Consider the following 25060-nt stretch of genomic DNA (forward strand, 5'->3'; position numbering starts at 1 on the left):
AACATGGGCATGGACAAATATGGATGCTTTATGCAAATGTATGTTTATTATTATTGAAACCATAGTCAACATTGAAGAGTAGACATGTTTCAAAGATCATAGATGTTTTTCAAAGAACTTGTTCATGTCTATTAGACACATGAAAAAAGAAATTCCAGGTTCCCATTACTTCTCTTTCTTTGCGCTGAGCAATTTACTTACACAAACCCGTTTACATTACAGGGCAGCTCACTTCTCCTGAAAATGCAAAATGTACATTTATTATTTATTATTAGATTTGTTTGCCTCTCTGTGCCCACATACTGTATTTTGATGCAGCTAAATTCTCAATAAATCTCAATCTTTTCATTGGTATATTTTACTGTTTCTGTTGTCAGACAACGGAATGAATATGAAATAGTGACTGAAACGCGACCCATTAAGACTTCGCTACATAAGCAGCTCTCCATTCCAAGATGTTAATCTGCACAAAAATCCTGATAATCGAGCCGTCGTCTGATAAAATCAAATAGGCTACACATAAGATAATGACAATAGCTGTGCTGTGATTTCGGCTATACTTGCATGTAAAATTAGAGAAGCAATATAATATCTTTGTTTAACTGAAAGCCTCCGCTGCTCGCTGAACAGAGCAGACACACAGAGAGAGAAAGAGAGGGGTGTGCGCGCGCACTGGGACAGCAAGACCTCGTGCTCGCGCGGCAGTACCGGCAAGGGGGGTATGAAATGTTTTTCTCAAATACACATTGGACACAATTATTGGCACCCCTAGAAATTCTTATGAGTAAAATATCTCTGAAGTATATTCCCGTTCATATTCACAATTTTGAGCACTCCAGGGTGATTATGAACATGAAATTATCCAGCCATGGCTTCCTGTTTCACAGAAATATAAATAGGAGGGAAAACAAAGCCCAAATTCCCTTAATCATCCATCACAATGAGAAAAACCAAAGAATATATTTCTGATGTGCAGCAAAAGATAATCGAGCCTCACAAATTAGTGAAGTGGCTTTAAGAAAAGAGCTAGAGCAGTGAAAATTCCCATTTCCACCATCAGGGCAATAATTAAGAATTTCCAATCAACATAAAATGTTATGTATCTGCCTGGAAGAGGACGTGTGTCTATATCGTCCTAATGCACGGTGAGGAGGAGCGTTTGAGTGGCTAAAGACTCTCCAAGGACCACAGCTGGAGAATTGCAGAAAATAGTTGAGTCTCGGTGTCATAAAACCTTAAAAAAAAAAAAAAGTGTCAAACCCCTACATCACTAAATGTTGTTTCGGAGGGTTTCAAGAAAAATTATCCTTGCTCATCCAAAAACAAACTCCAGCATATTCAGTTATTAGACACGACTGGAACTTCAAATGGGACTGGCTTCTATGGTCAGATGAAACAAAAAAATTAGCTTTTTAGCAGCAAACACTCAAGAAGAGTTTGGTGAACACAGGGATAAAAAGTACCCCATGTGTACAATTAAATATACTGCTGTATTTTTGATGTTGTGAGTCTATATTTCTGTAGCCTGACTACGTCAGACTTCGTACTTCCGCTCAGTTTCATTTCGCTTCTGTACTCAGTCTGATATAGCAAACAATCTCCCAGTTTATCTCCGGCTCCGCAGCAGCCGGGCCAACCAACGAACAGAGGGCGGGCTGAGAGCCGTGACGTAGATGCTAAGCGCTGAATTTAAGATTGTAGTTTAGATGAGGGAACTCTAAAACGACAGCGGACATGGGGACACAGGAGACATTCGCTCTGTTGTGGAAAATATTCCCGGGATTTGCCAACTGAAGCCCGAACAAGAAGAGTGTTTGGTTCACATTTTGAATGGAGGTGATGTTGTGGCCCTACTCCCGACAGGTTTTGGGAAAAGTTTAATTTATCAACTGTTACCAATCGTCAGCGAGAAACTGGGGAGGCCAAAGTCCAGCAAGGCGATAATTGTGGATGCGTAGATTTACTTCACATAATCTGCAAAAGTCATTCACAGCCATCTTCACTCCAGTATTTCGCTCGATGGTTTTGTTTTCGCCGCATGCCTGTGTTTACAGCGGAAGTTCAAGCCGGCTGAGCCGTTATGTGATTGGCTTACGGGTACACCAATGATTTTAAACGTCAGACAAGCACCCCCCACAGTAAAGTAAATGCTTGTCAATTATGCCCTTCCAGACTCTGTCTACGAAGCAAAGCAAAGTAGCAGAGTTTGGTATTACCAGGCTAATATTTCTGCTGGAGGTCCTGGACATCTTGTTTAGACACATGGCATCATGGATTCTATCAAATATCAACAGATAAAAAATCAATAAGTGACTGACTCTGTTAGAAATCTTATAATGGACCATGTTTGGATCTTCCAGCCGTACAATAATCCAAACACAAACCTCAAAAACAACACAAAAATGGGTCACTGAGCACAAAACCAAGCTTCTGCTGGCCATTCCAGTCCTCTGACCTGAACCCTGTAGAAAATGAGTGATGAACTGAAGAGAAGAAGCACCAACATGGAGCTGTGAATCTAAAGGGTCTGGAGTGATTCTGGATGAAGGAATGGTCTCTGATCTCTTGTCAGGTGTTCTCTAACCTCATCAGGCATTATAGGAGAACATTTAGAGCTGTTAAACTGGCAAATGGAGGTTTCAAAAAGTATTGAATAAAAGGGTGCCGTTAATTGTGGCCAATGTGTATTAGAGAAAAACATTTATTTCATAATGATATTTATCCCCATTTTAAATTCTTATTATCCAATGAAAGGTTAGATTTTTCTAAATAAAAGATCAAAAGGATTAACAATGCAGATTAATTTTCACAGCCTTCTTTGATCATATTTACCAAGGGTGCCAATATTTTTGGCCATGACTGTATATATATATATATATATATATATATATATATATATATATATATATTATAAATTATAATCTGATGTACAATTAGTAAATTAAGTTTAATTTACTGCAATTACAAAATTTGGAGTATAATGAAGTGAGGTGTGGGCAAGTATAGTAACCCATACTTAGAATATGTGTTCTGCATTAATCCCATCCAAGTGCAAACACAGTTAAAAAACTGTGGCTGGCTTAATGGCTTCTTTATGTACAGCAGTGGTGCTATATAGCACCTCAACCTCCCCAAAGAACCGCTGAAGAATCACTGAAGAACCTTTTTTTTTTTTTTAAGAGTGTATATTTAATTTTGAATTTAGTGTTTGATAACTTTATTCAATTTCTGTATATTTCCTACCTGCTGAAGGGCACAGGTATAGCTAAATGTGACATTTATTATAATGGGTTTATCTGAAGATTGTTTTAAGTTCACTTAAATTAGTTGTTATTTTTTAAAGTGTAATAAATGTTCAGATTGATAGCTCTCAATTATACTGCATGGTTGAATGGCTATAGCCTAGTGAATGGCTAAATATTAGGGGGTAAAGAACAATTTCTTAGAGGCATCAGTAGTAATTGGTATCAGTACTGGCCTTTTGTCATAAAGACGCCACTAAACAAAAGGGAAATATATTTTATCAATAGTTTTTTAAGAATTAAGATATCCGAAAATACCCCTAAGAGACTTTGTTCCATGTATTTGTCAAAAATGTACTGTAATTGTCAAATGTTAGAGATATATATATATATATATATATATATATATATATAATACAAAACATTTTACATTGTAATTATAATATTATTACTGTTTTTCATTGAATTTCTGCTTAAATAAATGCAGCCTTGGCTTATTTCAGAAACATAATAGATTCATTTATCTGTAAGGGAATAAATGAGAAAATTTTTTCCATAAGCGGTCAGTCTGGAACTACAGGTATGGGTGTTTATAGGGCAATTACTGAGAAAATATGCTTTTATCTTAAGCATAAAACTATAATGTTCAGTCTTCTCCCTAGCGCTCCAGAAAATACAAAAGAATAAAAAAAGTAAATAAAATACAAATAAAAAACAAAAGATGAAAATGAAATGCATGAGCCATTTTCCATTTTCTGCGATGTGAGGTATTCTTTCTCTCTCCCTCGGCATCAGGCACGACGCCCCTCTTTTCTGACGGCTACTTGAGTCTGAATGCACTGTTATTATAGGCATTATATGAAATTGGGTGTTTTATGTGAAGGCGGATTATGGATCAATAACGGTGGTGGATGTGGTTGGGATAACTGGCCACTGTCATTTCTGCTCTATTGCTGCTGTCAGGGCTGATTTATAAAGTATGTGTGTTTGTATGTGTCCTGCTTCTTTCATTTATTCCACATCACTCACTTGAATGGTTGTTGCAGTGTGTCTCAATTTACCCTGGAAAAAAACCTGATTTGCAAGACGTAAATGCACCTACATGAGAAGGGACAATCTACATGTGCTCATAGAGGTAAGGAGAGTGATTGCCCGTGTGTGTGTGTGTGTGTGTGTGGAGGAAACATGAAAGTGAGTTTATGCACAGAATTTCTTGATTCCTAGGAGACATCATTCAAAAACATTAAGAAAGTGAAAATGGAATTTCCATTTTTGCGATTAAATGCCATAGAATTTCAGCATAATTAAAAGCATAGAATGCATACATCATTTTTTTCTGGACTTTTATATATTTCCTGTGGAACAGCATACAGGTAATAGATTTTATTTTTTACATTGTTCATTAGTTATCTAAATCCACTATCTATGTGTAATTGAATACATTCAATGTTAAATACCATACTCAGATTTATACTTGGTATTTGATGAACTTGTCATATATGCAAGGACACAATTGTAATGGCTCGTGGATCAATCCTCGCTAAGTTTGAACCTGAAATATTTCTTTACCTGTTACATGAAACCACTTTCAACAACAAAAGCAGCCATTTCACATTTACGTTCAAAAGGATGCAGTAATATCACTGGTTTCTTAATAATCTCATTAGTAGGAAATATTTGATCATAGTATTTTTATTACATTATTTTATGCCACTGTATTGTGGCATAACATTCTGGATACTGTCACAGTATATTCAAATCATAGTGTAGTTAATTCATATTTTGTCAAACCAATGTATGAAATTCAATAAAAAAATTAACTTAATTATGATTCTTTTTTTCATCATAAACAAAACAGTAGAATCTGTCCATATCTTATATGAATAAACCACATAGGGTTTTTTCTACAGTAAATTTCTACAGTAAAAAAAGTCCAAATATCTCATGTAAAATGCCACAGTGACCTGCATAATGAGTGAGTCTAAATGAGTCATTTAACAGGTCTGTTTAACGTGCATCTGTGTCTGTGTCAACGAGATGGGCAGATGGTGTGAGAGAGACCTGTGATAAACTACTGTTAAAAATGTCCATACATTTAAATAAACTTAAATAAGATTTGAAATAGTGTGAAGTGAAATCCTCCATCCTTCTCTCCTTCCAAGAGGAGTTCTGCCCCCCAGTGGCACAAACAGACAAAGGTAAGCTCCAGGTCTATGTGGAGCCTACAGAAGAAAATGCTTGTTCAGAAAGAAACTAAAATGTACATGATTCAGGCAAATGTGGGGTGTTTAAAACTTTGCCCAGATTTGTATTCTTTGATACTAACAGAATTCAACAATTTTCTGTTGTTGTTTTTTTTTCCCCCCAGAATGAAATTTTTGAAATTGTAATTAAAACAAACGTTAATTAAGTAGGTTTTACAAGAAAATAAATGTTTTGTCTTTCTAATTCAAAACCTACCATTTAATTCAAATTGTTACTTTCCGAGCCAACAGTTTTAAAGTAAATCCTACATCATTTTTTTTTTTTTTAGCACAACACAAGCTGTTATCACCATGCAAAACGGAAGATATGTGCAACCTCTTTACAACCTATTTAGTATCAACATTATTATCCCTACAACACAATGACCGAACGCTTCTGTTTTCAGAGGTTTTTATAAACATTATGAAATCCTGGATAGTTTACTCACTGATTAAAATGTTTAATGTTATCAACAGCAGCAATGATACCAAACTCACCAAAACCACCGAACACTATAGAAATGCATCTTGTTTTTCATGCAGCACAGCATTTAAAAAAAAAAAACATGCTAAAAACAGTTTGAATTTATCAATTAAAATGCGAGAATGAAAGAAAAGCAAAGTTGTGGCTTGATGTGGCTTCTGGAAGGAGCAGCGCATAAATTGCTGTTGAAATAAAGGGGAAGGCTTCTCTTTCTCTGGCTATGTCACTTTTACATAAGACCAAAATATAGGGGAACAATAGCAGCAATTCTTCTCTGAGTATATCGAGCCTGGTTGCCGCTTCCCGTTCGTTTCAGTCTAACAAATAGGAAACAACTAAATTATATGGCACACGAGGACAGTAGCGCCCATAATTTCAGGATCGACAAACCCTGCAATAGAATTACCCAAATTACCAGCACATGAACAGTGTGAAGTGGCGCAATCCTTTGATGTTACTGACACTGCTGACTGCACAAACGTCCAACTGCCCTGGATATTCTCTCTCTCTCTCTCTCTCTCTCTTGCTCTCTTCCCCTCCCTCGCTCGCTCAGTCTCTCAGTGCTGCACTGGTACCATCACTTTCATCTCCTAACCGCTCTCATTTTACATCTTTTAGAATCCATATCTTAATAACAGAGGTTGAATTCCAAATGATGCAGCTATTTTATGATGACATTAAGAATATTACAAGTCAGCCAAGATGGGTTTGACTGAAGTGTTTACCAGTTATTTAAATGAAGATATAAACTAAAACAATTAACTAAATGGTCATTCAAAGTGATCAAATGGAAAAATTAATTTAACTTTTAAAAAATATTTGAATTATATTTTTTCCCCCCTTTTCAACATTTATTTCCTTTTTGTAAACCAGGGCAATTATGGTGATGAATACTACTAGATTCTAAAAAAAGAAAGCTGGATGTTAGTATACAAAAAATAAAAAATTTATATATTTCAGCATTAGGATTTTCTGTAATAATAATTAATAATTACCTAAATCTATTTACAGTACATTTACATGCATCAATACAGTAACATCAAAACTATATTACTGCTCTATCTGCTGCAGCCCATTATATTTGGCTTTTAAGAGTACTACACTAGCAATTTTACACTTATTCCATATTAAAGTAATTTTGTGCATGATTTAAATGGAGCAATCCTGACCAAACTGAAAGTAGCAGGTATGTGATACTAATGCATTTGAGAAGTGTTTTAGTCAGTCAGATGGATTTCTAAATGTACTATGATTATTCATAATGAGACTTTATAAGAGATATTTTTTGCTTTAAAAATACCTTATAGATATACTTTTAAAAATCCTGCAAGGACAGTATATTTAATAGAACATTTTAAAATTCAGAGGGATGCTTTCTAAAGACATGCATAAATGCATTTTCATTACATTTGATTTTGGGACAACGGCGTTCCAAAAAATCTTGGCCTGCACCTGCAAAATACCTCCGTATATACAAATCAAGCTCAACAGACAACAATGGGAGCACAGCGCCTTTTATGAGCCGGAGTATCTCCTAGAGCAGCGACGCCTGGTTTCTTTTGAGGAAACGCCGCTGTGTAAACAATAACAGCTTGAAACAGCGAGGATTTCTGTTCAGCGCTCGCGGCTACTGCAGATATGCTCTCGCATCCTCCTACGGCAAGAGGGAGGGAAGTTTTAAATGACAAACATAGACAATAGAGGAGCATGAGAAAACAAATTAACCTGTCAGCCCCTAAACAACACGTCAGAACGCCACACTTGACATGTGATACTAATCTTTTCAGTCCCTGTGGGTGAAACAACAACAACAAATAAAATAAAATACAGAAGACATGATTCTCTTCTGGTGCTTTTTTGTGAGACATTGTGTCATATGCATAAAAGAGAGGATTGTGTGCTTCTGATGAGGATGTTTAGGGCTGTGGATGCTGGCGTGGACAGTGTTCTTACAGCTGAGCACTCGTTTCAAGAGTCCACAGATCAGCTTTCTTAAATGTCTTCAAATATGCAGGTAAAATAATCAATTTTCTTATCATTTATAAACACTGTTTTTATGCTTCAGGTTAAGAAAACAAACCACAGCAAATCGCTTCAACGCCAAAATGCAACTCTCAGCCAAAATCGCTTTGCACATGCTGTTATACTGGTGTGTTTTATTTAGGATGCTGGTGTTGAGTCAGAATCTAAATTCCATTGCTTGTGTTTTCAAAGGCTTAAGCGAATCTTCCCATTTCACTCCTCCGTCTTAAGACAAATGAAACATTTAAAGACGTCCCTTCTTAGAAAAGCAGACGCTGTAAGATTCTGATCAGAGGAAGAGAGAGCGCATAATGATAACACTGCTATCTTTTAGTCATTTCCGTCACGTAAACCCTGCCCCCATCTCACAATAAATATAAAGGGTCGCTTCAAGACAGCTGAAATTTAAGTAATTATCCGTGCATCAGATTATGGGTCAAACCCACTCGCTCTTAATCTTGCTTTGTTTCAGAGCACTTTCACTCACAGGTCACTTTTTATTCTGTCGGGCTACGTATTAACCAGAAATTCACTTTAGTTTCGCTTTTTTATAGAGGACTAGATGTCACACAGGGAAGTTGTCGACTTGGTCACTAAGGTTGTATCTCAAAAATCAAATGACTTATTCCCTAACAGTGTTTATATGTTGAATTCAAGCATTTAGTTATTAAAATGATAAAATTCTAAACGAATATGTTAAAATATAAATATTAAATCAGAATAAATTTCAAGAATTAAGAATCAAGAATTCAAGAATCCTCCAAACTCCACAAAACGTTTACGAATGAGCAATACATTTGTTACAGCATGTATTAGTTAAAACATCATGTTAGCTAATATTAAAAGATACAGCTTTTGATTTGAATAATGTATTAGTAAATGTTAACAAATGCAACCTTATTTTTAACTGTTATTAAGCCAGTATAATATAGGCAGATTTGAACCTAACAGACAAGCATATTTTTCATAAATATCACAAAAGTGGAGAGTTGTCGTGTTTTACATGCCGTAATTTTAATTTGATCTATTTATTACAATTTTTTTTTTTTTTGTTACTTTTATATTCTTCGTGAATTGTTTTGTATCATAAGAGTTTTACTGTTTAATATATAGACAGACTGTTTAATGGCAGGTCCTCTTGCATGTGACAGATTACATGGGGCATGTTGTCACAAACAAGCGATCAATGAACTATATATTCAATAGCTTTTTCTGTAACCATGTCATGTGTTTCTATATAGAATGAACTATTTAACATGAGAAATATTCACCCAAGTAAAACGTGTGACGACTAGGCCTGGTTTCTTTTCTTTATTTATATTAGGGACTTTTAAATTATTTTCTTTCGATGGAAACTCGAGCAGCATTTTTGCCACCTAATTAACCCAGATGCACCACATTAATGAGTTCTCTCTGGTGGCCTACCTTCTTTAAAGGGAGAAGCCTTGCCTGCGATCTCCACAGGGCCAAACCATCAGGACATTGTCAGGGCAAACAATAGCCTTATCTGGCTCCTATTCAAGCCACCTGATTAGCTGAGAAAAAGGGGAAGAGAAAGAAAAGGCCATGTCCTTGCCCAGAAGCTGTAAATGTCAGCAAAAGGCCAGGAGACCCACCGCTTCTTTATATACGTTAGCATATTTTACAGACGGTCAGTGGCACGAGGAGCTCTACCGCTATACGGACAACACACAGCTCTCCAGTGGTTCTCAATTGGCTTTATGTCAGGACCCAGATTTTGTATGGGATATCAAGTGGTGACCCATTCCAGTACCTAAACTGTTTATCATGCAAAAGACTGTACTGTATTCATATTGGACAATACTAGAATTAATTCAGTGGTAATTCATTTGTAAACTTTGTGCACATATTAATCAATTATTTTTATTAAAACCAAATCTATTGACCCAGTTTGGTCTGATTCATGCAGGGTTTTGTGAAAAGATTGACTGAAAACAATTGAACAAAAGAATTGAACATCGCTGAAATGCATAATTACTTATGTTTCCACCAAGGAATAAAAAAGGTAATTGTGATGTTATATCTCACAATTCTGAATTTATCTTGCAAGAATTTATTTGTATTTTTTAATCCCATGGTAGAATCAATGGTAGAAGGAACCATAATTATTAACAAGATAAGTTGAATTACCATTTTAGTTTGAAAATGTCTGGAAAATGGATATTTAGATTTTTTTTCATGCTTTTGTCAGAGAATAATTACTTTGCAAAAAAAAAATATATATATATATATATATATATATAATAAAAAAGGCAGGTTCAGCACAAATTATCTTTGCTGCAAATGAACTTGTATTTGATGCAGTTTTGCTCATAGTTTTAAATGATAAAAGCATGTGAAGCAACCTGTCCATGCTTGCACCTGTTTATTTCAATTAACTACTAACAAGTAACAGATACATTTGCATCAAAATACCACAGATTTTAATGGAAAGCTGAGCCTTTGATATCAACTACAAAAGCTATCTCCTTCCTTTAAGTCTGTTTAATAATGCACAATTATATGACTTTTAGAAGACCCTTCAGCCATTTGTAGGTTGCAATCCACCAGTTAAAACCCCCTGCCACACCAAGGCTTGAAAAAGACTGACTATCATACAGAAATCAGTGACTGAGAGTGAAGAAGCAAATTTAATGCAGAACAATTAGAACACATTACACTGAAAATGAATTTATTAATGTGCGTTCATACTTTAAGTGGTTTAACAAATCAAATTTTATTTTAAAAGGTTTTATGTGATTTCCAACCATTAACAGGTTACGTAAAAGTGTACACTGGTAAGTACTTTGTTAGAAAGAGTAGGTGTAACAGCTGAAGACAATCGAAACGGTATACTTTATTAACAGAATTAACTGTAGAAAAAAAAAGAGTGAGTGACCTGCATTAACCCATGACAGAGTGATCATCCCTTCCTATGATGGAACCTCAATTAACATAACAATTTAGGATAACAGGCCATTAGTAGGACACGAATTAGGGGATTATTAGCAGCTAATTTTCCACCAATTTAGCACATTAGAGTGTAATTAGAAGGCACTGGAGTTGTTCTAACTCGTCTGGAGGGAATTTCTGTACTGAGTTATGAGAGCAATAGGTCAGCACTTAAAGTCTCCAAGAGATGAATACAGTGTAGGTGTGACCCTATTGAAGTGGACTTAACAGTCAGCAACTTACTATTCCTACTTCCTCAGAATAAAAACGAAAGTAAATCCATCCAAAACCCCATCAAATCATGTTAGTGTCCTAACCTTTTACACATTTAGACTCAGAAAGTGGTATTTGTGTTTAGCTACAGCTGCTGTAACTCCAGGTTTCCACTGCCAAGCTCAAAGCTTCAATTCTCTGCACACTACATCCATTCACCGCCTAGTTAGCAGCTCAATTACTAGCGCTAGACTGAATTCCCAAGCTAAAGATGGGCCACCCACAAACCAGCAGCTAACAAAGACATCTCTGTCTGCCCCGTCCTCCCGGCATGAACCCCCTCGAGTGGACAGTCAACATTGGACGCCCCACAGAGATCATTCAAGCGCGGAGGACTCGCTACACGCTATACCATTAATTATTCCGCCAGATTAGAGAGACAATTATTATTGCACTTGTGCTAATTAGAAATAATTTGAAGCATTTGTAAATTAGTCCTTACAACCGCCGACGGACTGAAGAAACTCATTAATAAGACTAACGTAAAACAGGAGGGCTACCTGTTAACCACTGCTGGGCTCAGCACATTAAATAGCTATGCTGTAGAAAATAAGATTAAAATGTGTTATGGTGAGTATATGCAGTACTACCTGAGGACAGGGCTTTTGGAAGTTTGCAAAGTCAATGCAGTAAACTTATAAAATGCAGTAACAGTGTCAACATTGCAAGTGAGAAAAACCGGCTTCAAGGATTTCCAAATGATTTTTGATTGATTTGATAATCACATTTCTCTTTATAGATTAGCATAGTAGATCCACAGCAACTGATTTCAGTTATAACTTGACAACAATGCAGATTTGTCTTTGCAAGGCAGTACAGTCAAGCTACTGTTGACTACAATATGCTATAAACAACAAAAGTAGCTAACAACATTGCTATAGTATAATGATATAATTGATCAGAGCTGTACTTTCTGGTACAAAAAAAACAACAAAAAAAAACATACAAAAAGAAATACTAGAAATACTAGAAATAAACTCTAATTTACATATATGAGTTAAAAACACTGACAAACAGCAACAGTTAACTAAATGTTTTTCTATAGAGGTCTTCTGATTGCTAAATCATATTTTTGAATTGGGTCATTTGAACCAATTCAATACTTGACAGGTGATCTGACCAATCATATGGCAATTCCGCTAGTTTGTCCAACAAACAAATCAGACAGGAGAGTAATTAATGTTAGTGGACTTGAACTTGAAAATGGTGTGTATTGACATCTTTCCACAGTTGAAACGATACCTTCTGATGTTCATTCATGTTTCTTTCATGCTATAACTAGTAAAGAGGAAAAGATGATCGTTCACGTGCCGCTTGAAATGAGGTAATACAGTGATCTGTCATGACACATTAACTAAATGTTTTTTAAAAAACAAAACTAGCCCAATCGTGTTTCGGCGGGGATCCTCAGTAAAATTCGCATTCCAGGGGCTAAATATCACATTATTGGGGTCGGTTCGACCCGCGGCAACAGTGTAAAGTAGCCCAATTCCGCGGGAAAACTGCGGATTTGGCAACACCGGTAAAGGGTATTCACGGCAACCCGTCAAAATAAAAGTTTGGTTTAACTTGGAAGACACTGCGACAGAAATATATTAATATTGTTCAGCAGAATGTACATGCTGCTACTACTAGGCTGCTATTAAAATTATTAAAATTTTATTTTTTTAAGTAATGATCACACAACATTTCTTCCATGTTTTAATTTTAATAGTGAACCCCCTTTGTTTGCCAAAATAAATAAATAAAGTTTGATTTTCAATAATTTAAAGATAAATTAAATTAATGTTTTATGCCTTCATTTGAAAACCAGATACACAGAATTTCTGAGGAAAAAGAAAACATTTCATAAGGCTATTTTTGAATAAACTAAGAATAAATTTGAATAAACTAAGTTGCTTTTATGCATTCAAATAATTAGACATACTACAACAGAATTTAATAACAATAAAATATATGGTGAAAGAAAATAAAACACCCACTTATGAAAGTGGATAAAGATTTTCAATTTCTTGAAGTCTTTAACAACCTAGAATAAAAGAATAGAAATGATGATTCTGTCTGAGCTATGCATTTTAAATTGAACGCATTAGTGTAAATGTAGCCTAACAGATGTGTAAACTGAAAACTATTTTAACTTTATTAAAACTATTTGCACTGATTTATTGTGTTGAATATATTTTGTTCCTTTGTGCAGTGGCTCAGGAGATGAGGCTTTGAGTCTGTTTAAATGTCAACAAGCTGAAAAAATAAAACCAAAGTTTTTTGAGATAATATAATCTTGTTAAAACTGATTTCATAAAATTGGAATCGAAAAAAGTATCGTTCAGGAACCGGTATCGAACTCAAGGTATCGGTATCGGTATCGGTATATTTTGAACGATACCCAGCCCTAGTAGCTTGTTAATAGAAAAGATTCACTGTGGAAAACAGATGATCTACTATGAGTAGTTACAAGATTCACTCAAAAACAAAATTCCTGTCATTATTAACTCACCCTCATGTCATTCTAAACCTGTATGACTTTCTTTCTTTTTGCATTATTTTATATTATTATTTATTACAGGCTTGGTCTTATTTGCCGTTTTATAGCAAGATCTGGCAACATGGAGTCAAGCCGTAGCTCCTTTCCTGTGTTTTCTTGCACCATAACTCTAATACATGTTTAAATACATCATTAGTTGATCAGTTCTGTTCACATGGAGTAGAATTTCAGCAAATGCGGTTGTCACTACTGTAATTTACTAAACTGTGTGTGTACTGAATTGACAACCAAATTTAGCTGCAGTGTGAACATGGCTATAGTCCAAGGCAAAAATTATGATCATACACCAACCAGTTTTCTGTGAAATCTGTCAACTCTGACGGCCCAAAACCTGTAAACTGGCTCTCACTTTAGAGAACAAACGTCACCTCCTCCAGATTTCAAATCGGGGCAAATATCTGGGAATTTTTTGTGCAGTCTATTCCAGCATTAAAACTATTTTCACAAATGGTCAGATTGCTTGGTCTGAACCCAAGTTGGTTCCACCGCCCTCACTCTGTATAGCAAGAGATGTGAAGAATTTGACCTGAACTGCTTGGAACTTGTTTACTTGAAAACAATCAGCTACAAGAAATGCATTATACTATAATGATAAAGATTCACTTCTGCAATTTACGATTGGATTGCTTTAAAACTAACTGCGAACTGTACTTGGATGCATGCCAGCAAACCTTTCCTGGGTTTGGACAACTGCTTTCAGTCAAACCCAGCGAATCAAAACGAAAACGAACGGCACCAAAAGCTCTAGTGTGAAAGCACCATAAGACACTGTCTTTGTTTTGCAGCTTTTTAGCCCAGGCACTCTAGTTGTTCTCTGAATGAGGTAAGATTTCTTCTTTCTAAGCAGGATGTGAAGCAGGTGGCATGATCCCAAACGGTTTCTAACATACGGAAGGACTCTTAAACCTTTTCCACTGTATTCAGAGCCCAGCTGCCAATCACGGAATAGATTCTGGGTGCAGAGTGGCTGCTGAAGGGGCTTGAAGAAAAGAAGGGGGGGGGGGGCCTAGAGGAAAACCCTAGCAAGGCTGGAGATTTCTTTAGTAGCGTCCTTTATTACTACAAAAGGACTATGATTAGCGTGGCTACAATAAGGGCGGTCAGGAGAAGCATACCAATTAGGTTACTGTGAGCACTTTTGGTCGCAATTGCTATGGAAACCAGCCCCACTATCTCACAAACACACGCACACACCGCCTAAACACATCTCACATACACTCTTTGTGTAATTATTCAAGAGGAGGGTAGAGTGGTAAAATCAGAAGCTTGCAGTGTTGCCAAGCTCATAAACATAAGGGATATCAGACAGGAAATATTCAGTCAGTTGCATCTGTAGAAAAAACACAACCATGGAAACATTGTCAAGGTCAAGGTTCATCTTATAAGGGTCAAATATGAGAAAAGACCTTCTATAAATTATTTCATCATTAACTTTAGAATCAGCTGTTACCATGATTTTGGAAAACTTAAGTCAGTATTAACTTCAAAATGGTCACAATTATTATATTTTCTTAATGCATGAATTTAGCCTTGAACAAAAGAGTTATTTGTGAATGTGCGTGATTTAAAAATGCAAAAAAATAATTATAAATATAGCTGCAAGCAGCGATTACCGGGGTACAAGCACATTAAGGCATTTAAGGACATCAGTAAAGAGACATTACATAATATTTAGCCAGCCTGTAAACAGCTAAATCAGTGAGTAAAAACAGCATTTTTGGCAATTCCAGGTAATTTACCACACAAATATGACGTTTATTAACTGTCATGGCAGTTATAGCACCACCTATGATCCGATCTCCATGAAACTTTGCATGATTATTAAGAATCATCTAACACGTGTTTTTATCAAGTTTCGTAATTTTCGAGTTTTCATTTAGGTTTTATAGGCTTTTATCCCTTTTCTAAATGACCCCGTTAAAGGAAACCAAAGGACAAAATTCAACATTTTTTTGATAATTATTGATGTAGAGAGTCCAACGAATATTACTGCAGTGGTTTGATCGACTTCGCAAAAGAAGGTTTTTAATATATTTGTGCAAATTTAATGAACGATTTGATTACCAGCAATGGTTCTTGAGGCAAAGTTGCTCATTATGAGGAGATCTATCAAATGATATGCATATTGTGTGGATGTGTGAAACACCACGTGATTACTGATCCATAAAACTCGTTAGCGCCAACTAGTGGCAGATTTCTTTAAGAATTCTTACAGACCTTTAGGTCCATGAGTCGAACATGCCCATCGAGTTACATTCCGATCGACCTCTGTTAACCTTGTCAAATAGGTGCTCAAACTTAATTGGCCAATAGCAGCCATGTTTTTTGAGATACGCCAATGACCTCATACACACTTATGGCACATTGGACAAAGACACTGCACACCAATTTTCAGCTCAATTGGACTAATGCTTGCATAGTTACAGCTGTTTTTATATTTTTTTCCGTTTTATAGTGCCACCAAGTGGAACAGCTGCACAATTTTTTTTATTTAACCGAAGATTGAGCGCGTACACATGTGTGCCAAGTTTGGTGAAGATATCTCATTCCGTTCATGAGTTATAGTCATTTTAGTAAAAGTGGCCTTGCCCCTTACGAACTGTTTGGCATTCCTATGCGACGGTAAGTGGAAATTTAACCTTTTTTTTTTTTGATAATTATTGATATTCCTTGTCCATAGAATATTTCTGCACTGGTTTGGTTCCGATCGGGCAAAAAACCTAGGACTAGTTTGCAAAAGTAGGTTTTGGACAAATTTCAATATGGCGTAAAAATTTGCATAACGGAAATGAAATCGGAGATAGCCAATGATATAAGACACTTGAGTCTACGACAAACAGTCTAGGAGTTATGAGTGATTTCGCGTTTTTGTTCGCTGTAGCGCTCCCTATTGTCCGATTGGGGTGAGACTTTGATAGGTTCTCCCCAAATTGAGCTCTATCATTTGGCCAAATTTGAAGTTTCTAGTCCTTACAGTTTGTTCTGCACGATCAGTTTTATGGCAGAAAAAAATAAAAATAAAAATCCTAACAATTACAATAGGGTTTCAAAGCACTACGTGCTTGAACCCCTAATAATGTTACTTAAGCCTTGCGGGCTACTAGTTTGTATTTACCAATAGCCATATATCTAGAATTTATTCATAATTTGATCAAATTTGCATTCAAAATGTCACTGTTACAATACGTAACACTAACTTTTCACCATTCAAACAATTCGTATAGGACAAAACCAAGTCCTAGTGAAAAATAAATATACTAAAATGTATTTGAAAAACATTTATTTTATGCTAAGTATACTAAAAATACATTTACATATTTATGTACCTAATTAAAATACCCTGCAATTGTACTTTTGGTATACTAAAAGAATTTTATTATACTTAAAGTTTGCTAAACAACTAATTTTATGCATAATGCACATTTAATGTGTGGAAGTAGTGCTGAAGTCAAATTAAAAACATACTGGAGTAAATAAAGTTTAATTATAACTTTTATATCAGTAATGAAATGTTAATAGATTTGATCTATATTTAGTATGAAATAAGTGTATTTTAAATATATTACTTTTTTACTATAGGGAGCCCATCCAACATCTTTTCCCACCGAATGCAGTCAATGCACTGTCAAATATTTCAGATTATGGAAGTAAAATGGGCTGCAAACAGCAAATTTACGCTGACTTTAAATGACCCACATAAATTAATGTCATGGTACACCACTGTTCAGCACAGCCTCAGTTGAACGGTGTAAAGCCTTGTAATTATTGGTCAAGACTCCACTATTAGGAATATTTAAATCTCATTATTAGCATACAGGCGGGGTTTGACTGATTAATGCAGAGAGGAATTTTGTGTGCTATAATAAACAAACCCCTATTTCTCTCTCTCTTTTTTCTTTTGCTCCATCACCCCTTTGTGTTCTCAAAAAGGTGAAATGCTGAGCTAACATTGGTACTCCGTCACCTCACTATTAGTATCCCGTTTAATCACTTTAATTAATTTTCAGCCTCACAGTGGTAAACTAATCAAGTAGATGCCAAAAACAATGACAACCCTTTGAAGGATCACACTGAAGGACCAGTATTCCATTATATCAACGCTGAAGACAACATGTGCAGGGCAGACAGGGAATATAAAAAATACAACACCTAAATGATTTTAACAGTTTTTAAAAAAGTGTAAATATGTTTTATAATCTATTGTGTACAAAATAAATTCAGTTTTTAATCCATTTTTTGTCTTTTGTATTTTTTAACATTACTTAAAGTTTTGATTGAAACATATTTTTTTGGAAAAAAGCCTTACTGCATTTTGGGTTAATGTAAAACAACTTTCCCTTAATCGTGAAAATACAGCGACTAACATCATCATCTTCATCAAACACTGAATCCTAACTCCAGGATGCAGGTGGATTAAGGATTTTGGTCCATAATCTCTGGGCACTCCGGCTGTTAAACGGATGCATGCTTGGGCTTTGTGTGGTGAATATATTTAGCTCTCTGAATTTCATTCACTGCTGCTCCAAAAGCATCGATTCCTCCCTCTTCACCACCCTCAGCTGACTGCATTAGTGCCAGCACAAATAATACAGTTTTACCCTCCTCAGGGCAAAAGATTAAACCCTTCCACTCCTCAGAGGATCGGAACCATACACACTTCACAACACACACACACACACATACACACACACACCAAATAAAAGACAAAAACACACATTGCATCAGCAACATACTAGATATTTATACTCAAACACTGCCAGATTCACACATGCACACCACAAACAATTACACTTGATTCAGAAACAATTAAATTCACAGGGAGAATTTTCTCCAAACCTCACACTCAGTAAGTACTCAAGAATATTGTTAGAAACTGCAATTTACTCTAACTAATCATTTGTTTAATTTACCAAGAAATGGAGCGTTCAAGCCTCGTCAAAGTTTGGATTTGACCAAGATTTCACTAAGGTTGGCTTTACAGAGTGAAGTAATGGGCTTACTTGAGCTTGGCTGATCATGAGTTTAATTTTAGGTTACATAAAATCATGATCCAACTAGTCAGTGGAGACTAAAAGAAAGTTCTCTGAAAATTAAATCTAAGTCTGTTTTAATAAATAATATGTTGGTGACTGACTGATAACCAATTGAAAGTTTGACCCCCATAGGGACAATCCATGAAGTGACTAAAAATATAAAGAAAAGACATTAAAAATACAACTTAAACCTAACGTCATTCCATTTATGACAAATAAATATTTGATTATATTCCTCAAACCATGTTGTTCCAAAAAATACAGTTCACCCAAAAAATTTAATTCTGTCATTAATTACCTCATGTCGTTCCAAACCCATAAGACCTTCATTCATCTTCAGAGCACAAATTTTCTTTGTGCACAAAAAGTATTCTCATAGCTTCATAACATTACGGTTGAACAACTGATGTCACATGGACTATTTTAATGATGTCCTTACTACCTTTCTGGGCCTTGAACGTGATAGTTGCATTGCTGTCTATGGAGGGTCCGAAAGCTCTCAGATTTCATTAAAAATACTGGTTTGTAACAACATGCGGGTGAGCAATAAGTGACAGAATTTTCAATTTTGGGTGAACTATCCCTTTAACAATCACTGTACCATTTAGATTTCCATCCTATTTTCCCAACTGATGTATTCTTAACAGCAGAAAACGGTAAATAATTAAACACTTAGTTCATTTGATTACTCACAATGGCTTCCTTCAGAAGACAGTTGTTTAGTCTGGTCAGCTGGCTCACACTCATTCTGATTGAGAGGGTTCAACTTTGGAAATTGTGAACACTTGAACATATTTGCTTATAGTACAGCTGAAGTTTTATGAATAGTTATGTGAGAAACACTAAATGATATCTCAAGATTACAACAACACAGCTCAGCAATACATACCGATCAAACCCATTTAAAAAGCATACAACATTCTTTGAAGATGTACTTTAAAGTGAGTTCATTGCAAAAAAGGGTTCTGTCTGCATTTACTTTCTGCCTTTCTGTAACACAATAGTTTCAGTTATTTTATGTTGCTTTTTTATTTGAGCTTGACAGGCCCTTGACAGACATGTTCATTGTATGAACAACTAAACTAAACTTCTCCTTTTGTGTGTCAGGAGAGAAAGTCATAGGGGTTTGGTAGAACATGAGGGTGAGTAAATGTTCATTTTTGTCCCAATTATCCCTTTAATAATATTTACTGAATTTACTGAACCTGAGCACAAGAGAACTGTGAAAGTTGAGCGGGTGACAAAACTGTTCCCAGTGCCTCAGAATCACACATGGAATCATAATTTCTTTTCCATCACTCACATTTCTGAGAGCAAAACTCCCTTCATTATTTAATAGCTTTGTGAATTTGGCCCTAATTGTGCTGATGAGGCGGGGAGGAGAGACATCTCTCGATTGATTGCTGAGGATCAAAACAATGCTAATTGGGTTTCTGTAGAGTCTTTGATCATAATTCAATTGAGTGGTCGTCATTAATTTAATGAGAATGAGTCTGACTGTGACTGGAATTACAGCTGACAGTTTGATGAAGATGAGGATGATGAAGGGGGCAAAAGAAAGAAAGAGTGTGAGAAAGACGAGGTGTGCTGCAAAAGTGCTTGAATTTCTATTTTGCTTGACAAATAAAAATTTACTTGTTGGCTTTCCCCATTTATACAGAGAGATGCTTCTAAGGATATACATTGTCTGTTTACAAATTACTTTCACTTAAATGTGAAGTGTGCAATGCAGCATTTAAACAAAACTTCAAAGATAACAATATACGAGAACTGCAAACCATTTATTTTGCCAATTTTTCAGCAACAACTTGGTAATTGTGGTAAATGAGCTGTAAACATTACATTACATCTGCTTATCCACAAATTATATTCAAAAATTACCGTTCACACAGGCGGCTACAGAAGTTTGTTTCTGCCTCAGAGTAAAACATAAAACAGGTATTCAAAATAATGAGAAATAAAGTTGCAATTACAAGCAATAAAGTCATTTTGTGAGATATGAAGTCACATTGTAAGATACAGTTGCGCCTGAGAGACATAAAGTTGCGATTTATGAGGTAAAAAAGTCACAATTGAAAGAAACAATGTCACAACTGTGAGATATAAAGTCAAAATAAGAAGTCAAGTTGCAGCTAAAAGCTATAAAATGAAATTATATGAAGTCACACTGAGAAAAATATGTGCAACTGTGAGATATAAAGGCACGATTATGAAATACAAAGCTCTCAATTATGAGATCTATTCACAATGTGCCAAAGGAAATATTATGAGAAATAAAATTATAATTACAAGCAATAAAGCCATATTTTGAGATATGAAGTCACATTGTGAGATACAAAGTTGCAACTGAGAGTCGCAATTACGGGAAATAATGTCACACTGTGAGATTTAAAGTCGCATGCACTGAGAAACAAAGTCAAACTTATGAGAAATACAGTTGCAATTAAGCAATTCATATTTTAAAAATTCATATTTTAAGGTACGAAGTCACATTATGAGATACAAAGTTGCAACTGTGAGATATAAATGCGTGATTACAAGGTATAAAAGTCGTAATTGCAAGAAAAAAAATTGTAAATCCTAAATTTATTTGTTTTTTCTTTACTCTGAGGTGGAAACAGGCTTTGTACAGCACTGTCTGTTTAATTGAATTATCTGACCTTCTTCTAATTGAATGTTTAAATCTAGAACCACAGCAAACAACAAAACAACAAGAAAGTAAGTGGTCTTGCTGCATGGGAAATCTGTAAATGACAAATCCCCAGACGACATTACATCAAAACAACCCTGAATCCAAGAGAAAGTGATCCAGACTGTGTTTACCTCTGATACTGTCTGTTTATCTCCCTCTATTCCCTAATCTGGATATAAACAAGAGTCATGCAAAGTACTTAATAAAGGAGTTGGCTTGCTCCAATATGACAGGCCAAACTAATAGGATTTAATGACAGTCCATTTACATGTCAGTTTGTGATGTTGTGAAAGAATGAGAGGGATAGGGTTGGGGGGGAAGGGAGGAGCGAACGGGGATATTCTGGGCTGCTTTTGACGCTGACAAACGTAATTACATTAGACGGGTTGCGTCTTGGCGGAGTGTTGCAGCATGTATCTGTTTTTAAAAAGAGGGAGCCTCTTTACTCTGGATCTTGTCAAGTCTCATCTCTTGCATCTATCCTCTTAGGTAGAGAGAGCTCATCCGCTTTTGTGCACGTCTCACTCTCCCGCCCGCCCGCCCGCTCGCGCACACACCGCTAAGGCCGAACGCCAATTGGCTTCCATTTCTCGATTAGCTTTGATGTCGAAGACGCAGCTCATCTCCAAATGCTTCCATTACTGGTATCACATTAAAGAGCGAGTTCAGCGACGGATCTGAGCGTGATACACTTTCATGTGCATTCTCTTCATGTGGAATACTTCACCTCTCTCACCGCCACGTGTAATTTCACATCTCTTAGCGTACGCCATCCCTGCTGCTCTGGAGACTCGGTTCAAATGGAGCAAGTATACTGTGCTTGAGATGAGTGTGGAAGATTGTAAAAGCTGAGCTTCAGAGTCTGGCTGGAGAGCAGAGAGAGAGAAAGAAATGTGATTGGAAAAAAAAAAGAAAAGTCTAGATCATAAGACCTTCAACAGGGCTTTCTGATGATTAAATATGCAGATTCCCAGACAACTGCAACTACAACCTTGTCGTTCGTGTTTATTGTGCCTCAACATCACAGACTGAGCTTATCCTGTCAGGGTTTAGCTGGATGATACGGCGCTGTTCTACACTATCTGATTCTAAAAGCATCTTTCTGCATTGACAGTCATTCAAATTTACTTGAGCATTCCGTTGAGTAGTTTGAATTTGAACAGTTTTTTGAATAAGTGCAGAATAAGAGTTTTGTCTCATTTTTAAACCGATATGAAATTTGAAATCATACACTGGTTAAACAATAGGAATGTATTGATAATATTTAATAATCATTTATCTGTAATTAAATCTTCGGATTCTATTTAAAGTAAAAGGCAAGAAATAAAAAATAATCAATCGGCAGGACACGGTGGCTGCCACTGCTGTGGAGTATCTTTGTCACTAAAATCATAATTAAATACATTATTTCAAAATCGCATTTCCATAACAAATGCAGAAATGTGTTGCTGTGTCTCCAGCACTTTAATTAATTGACTTTTTAAACAGCTGAATTTCTCAGCAAATCATAGATTGCAAAAGTTTAAGACTCATCTATAATTTATCAACAAGACTTTCAAAAACACATCTGATAATCTGGCTCAAATACAGCAAAATTAAAAAGAGGTGTAATAAAGAGAGAGATGAATGATTCTGTCAGACAGGCAGACTATTTTGATTGGGAATATAAAGCCACATTTTTGACAAAGTGCTTCCAGACATCTGACATTAACACAACATGAAGGAGTACTGTCTGAGATTGCCATTAAAAAACACTAGTTTCTGGGCATTAAGAATGTACGCTATGATTCTGTATGTTTTTTCAGTTGTTTGTTTATTTTGTATTTGTAGCACTTTTATTCAGCAAGGATGTGTAAAGACTTTTACATTATTACAAATAATCTATATTGCAAATCCATGCTGTTCTTTTGAACTTCCTGTTCACCAAAGGACACTGGAAAATGTATAATGGTTTCCACAAAATATTAATCAGTTGTTTTCAACTTAATAATACAAAATCTCTTGATCGACAAATCAGCATATTAGAATGATTTCTGAAGGATCATGTGACACTGAAGACTGGAGTAATGGTGCTGAAAATTCAGCTTTGCCATCACAGAAATAAACAATGCTATCTCACGGCAAATTCATACGTATTTTACGAGAAATAGAGAAATATTCCCCTCTCAGCATAACATAACATTTATTGTTTTCCATCTCTCCTTCCCTCTTTTTAATTTCCATCACATGTTCTGTAATATAACCTTGATGAGTATACGTTAAAGGCCCTAAACTAATAGCGCTCCTAATACTGGAAAACGGAATTAGACTTGATCGCTCTAATATCATGACGAACATTCCCTCCTCCACCGTCTGTCAATTTTCCTCTGTCCGCTGTGATCGCTAAATTGTCGTTTAGAAGACAAGAAGGGGCTCTAGGGACGGCACAAAAGAAGCGTGGAGCTGACCAGCGCTCAGGTGGAATTGAATTGGAAATCTTCCACAGGGTTGTTAGCATAACAAAAGGCCTTGTTGCTTTAGACAAAAGCAGGCGGTTTAATGTAAAAAAAAATCAATCTCTCGGAGGAGGGAGGTATTGTGCAGGCAGACGTACAGGTGTTCTTCTACCGCTCCTTAATCAAAAGTGTCAAAACAAAGTTGGAAAGTTATCTTTCCTCATGCCAGCAGAAGTGGCATGTGTGCATGTGCAAAAGTGTTTGTCTATTGTTAGAAAGCACACAAGCTGGGTATAGGCACTAATCTGAACACCCAGGGGAATGTATGAATATACATTATGAATGTATAAACAGGAACTAAAAAGCAGCTTCAGCAAGGGCAGAAACTCTAGGGTTTTTCACCTTTTATAAAAAATGACTCTGTGGAATGGATTCGTAACACAGCTAAGTGTTAACAGCTGTGGTATATGCGCAACAGAGTGCCAATTTTTTCAGTGGCCTTGGGAAAGGCGTCATCGTTTTTTCAGTTTCCTCTATATGCATTTTAAAAACATTTTCAATAAAAGGTTGAATGAAGGCCTTCAGCAAAATAAAACAACTCTAAGATAAATCCCACTACCACATTTGATTCAAAAGCAAATAGAACAACAGTCTTTACTGCATATACAAAGCATGAAAAAACTTCATCAGCAAAGAAGAATACTGTGTGAAAATTGAAAGTGAATGACAGAAACTGTCGTTCACTAAGAAGGATTGTGTCCAAACAACAATAAGCTTTCCATTGATTTATGGTTTGTTAGGACAGTAGGACAATATTTGGCCGAGATACAACTATTTGAAAATCTGGAATCTGAGGGTGCAAAAAAATCAAAATATTGAGAAAATCGCCTTTAAAGTTGTCCAAATGAAGTTCTTAGCAATGCATATTACCAATCAAAAATGAAGTTTTGATATATTTACGGTAGGAAATTTACAAAATATCTTCATGGAACATGATCTTTACTTAATGTCCTATTGATTTTTGGCATAAAAGAAAAATCAATAATTTTGACCCATTCAATGTATTTTTGGCTATTGCTACAAATATACCCGTGCAACTTAAAACTGGTTTTGTGGTCCAGGGTCACATATCACGATAT

The 25060-nt window shown here is 35.7% G+C and overlaps 1 long non-coding RNA gene across 1 annotated transcript in view; it reads right to left on the reverse strand.

Annotated features, from left to right (window-relative positions):
• Positions 1–22228: 22228 nt before the first annotated feature.
• LOC131549039 (uncharacterized) overlaps positions 22229–25060 on the reverse strand; it is a 29573-nt gene continuing 26741 nt past the window's right edge. The window contains exon 3 of the long non-coding RNA XR_009273319.1: positions 22229–22352. This is a non-coding gene — a long non-coding RNA (uncharacterized LOC131549039). The remainder of the gene's footprint in view (positions 22353–25060) is intronic.

The sequence above is a fragment of the Onychostoma macrolepis genome, chromosome 01 (assembly GCF_012432095.1).
Source record: "Onychostoma macrolepis isolate SWU-2019 chromosome 01, ASM1243209v1, whole genome shotgun sequence".
In the NCBI taxonomy this organism is placed as follows: domain Eukaryota; kingdom Metazoa; phylum Chordata; class Actinopteri; order Cypriniformes; family Cyprinidae; genus Onychostoma; species Onychostoma macrolepis.